The sequence below is a fragment of the Orycteropus afer genome, unplaced genomic scaffold (genome assembly GCF_000298275.1).
Source record: "Orycteropus afer afer isolate SDZICR_OR568_19922 unplaced genomic scaffold, OryAfe1.0 scaffold00405, whole genome shotgun sequence".
In the NCBI taxonomy this organism is placed as follows: Eukaryota; Metazoa; Chordata; class Mammalia; order Tubulidentata; family Orycteropodidae; genus Orycteropus; species Orycteropus afer.
This window is the reverse complement of record NW_006921992.1, coordinates 1,966,576-1,969,142: the sequence shown is the minus strand read 5'-3', so window position 1 is coordinate 1,969,142 and position 2,567 is coordinate 1,966,576.

Below are 2,567 nucleotides of genomic sequence, written 5' to 3'. Positions count from 1 at the left end.
TATACTGCTGCAACCATTTTTGAATTATCTTCAGTAAGATTTTACTTGCATGTGATATTAATGATATTGTTCAATAATTTCCACATTCTGTGGGAGCACCTTTCTTTGAAATGGGTACAGATATGGATCTCTTCCAGTCAGTTGGCCAGGTAGCTCTCTTCCAAATCTCTTAGCATAACCAAGTGAGTGCCTCCAGTGGGGCATCTGTTTGTTGAAACATCTCAATAGGTATTTCGTCAATTCCTGGAGCCTTGTTCTTCAGCAATTCCTTAAGTGTATCTTCAACTTCTTCCTTCAGTATCATTGGTTCGTGATCATATGCCACCTCCTAAAATGGATGAAGAACAACCAGTTCTTTTGGTACAGTGCCTCTATGTATTCCTGCCATCTTCTTTTGATGCTTCCTGCATCATTCAATATTTTGCCCATAGAATCTCAATATTCAACTTGAGACTTAAATTTTTTCCTCAGTTCTTTCACCTTGAGAAATGCCAAGCGTATTCTTCCCTTTTGGTTTTCTAACTCAAAGTCTTTGCACATTTCATTATAGTAATTGGCTTTGTCTGCTCAAGCTGCTCTTTGAAATCATCTATTCATCTACTTTATCTTGTCATTTCTTCCATTTGCTTTAGCTACTGTCCATTCAAGGGCAAGCTTCAGAGTCTCTTCTGTCATCCATTTTGGTCTTTTCTTTTTTTCTCATCTTTTTAAAGACCTCTTGCTTTCTTCATGGATGATGTTCTTGATGTCGTCCCAAAATTCTTCTGTTTTTGATCATTAGTGTTCAATGCATCAAATCTATTCTTTAGATGGTCACTAAATTCGGGAGCGATAGAGAGCGCTGGTGGCTTAGTGCCTAAGGCACTTGACTGCTAACCAGAAGGCTGGCAGTTCAAACCCACCGGCCACTCCTTGGAAGGAAAGTTGGGCAATGTACTTCCATAGTGATACTGCCTCAGAAACCTAAGGAGGGGTCCCTATGAGTCGGGTCTGACTCAATGGCACATAACAACAACAACGTATTCAAGATCATATCATGACCAAAGTAGGTGAGATGAAGTCTGGCCATTCTCACTTCCAAGGAACATTCTGGCTAAACTTTGTCCAGAGAAGATCTGTTAGTTTTTCTGGCAGTCCATGGTACTTTCAGTATTCTTCAGCAACACCACAACTCAAAAGCATCAACTCTTCTTCGGTCTTCCTCATTCACTGTCCAGCTTTCACATGCATATGCTGCAATAGAAAATATCATGGCTTGGGTTAGACACACCTTAGTCTTTAAAGAGACATCTTTGCTCTTCAGCACTTTAGAGAGGTCTTTTTCCACCCTCAAGATAGCCCTGATTCTGATCCTCTACTTACCATCAAAATCTGTTGCTTGTGATATAGCCCCCTGGGGTTCTGAGTCCCCCACTTCACCCCTTTCATATGCCCTTGAGACCCCCATGATCTGGCCCCCCATGTGTTTCCCCTCCCAAAGGAAACTGCACTGTGGTCCTCCAACTCCCTCCCTGAATATTTCTACAAGTGCTCCAACCCTTACATGCATCCTCACAGTCTGTCCTCCAGTTTTAATTCCCCTAAATATCCCTCAAGATCTACTTGCCAAGACACCCCTTGTTCTGAGTACTCCATATCCACCCCCTCCTTGGTTTCCTTCTGTCTGATTCTCCAAAGGTCTCCTACACTCTGCTTCTCAGAGTACCCCCAAAACCCTCCTACAAGTGCTGAACCCCCACATCTGACACCAAGACCCATGTTCTGACCTTCAAGGACCTCTATACAGTGGCTTGTGAAAGGATTATCTGGTGTTCAAAGCCCACCCCCAGATACTATGGCTTTCAAAATTCTTCCCTTTCACCCGCCTCCCCATTCAGGTGTCTAACACCCCCTGATCCCTCACTCATACCCCCAAAGATCACCAGGATGGCTCTGTGCTCATGGCCTCACAGAATACCTCTCTGCCTCATCCTCACTCCTCAAAGCATCCCAGGAAACTCCAGCCTCCCAAACTGGACATGCTCTGATCACCCAGGACCATCCACCCCTGAGAACCTACTAGTGCTTCCCAACTCTCTCCTTCTAGACCTCCCACAAAGACACACTTCCAGGGTCACCCCTTGATGAACCCTCAGGACACCCCCACCCTGGAATTTTCATTATCTTTTGAAGTCCAACCCCTGGACCCCAGTCCACTAGCTGAGACTTGGCCAGCAGGGGACGATGTTCCAGAGCCTGTGACCCCTGGCAGATACCAGGCTGGTGGGGGCCCACATACAGGCTCCCACTCCACACACATAAGGCCCCAGGCCAATGTCCTGAACTGTCCATCCCTCTCCTTCCATTCCCATAGCTGTTCACCCCAAGTCCCAGCACCATCCCTGCAAGGATTAACCTTTTCTCTTACAAGGCCTCACTCACCTCACCATGTCCCTACCAGGGCCTGGAGTGGGAGTCTATCCCCATACGACAGGGAAGCTGCCCATCAGGGTCCCCTACCTTCCTTCCACCCTCCACCTCAGCTGCTCTGCACAGACACACAGACACACAGACACACACACACACAC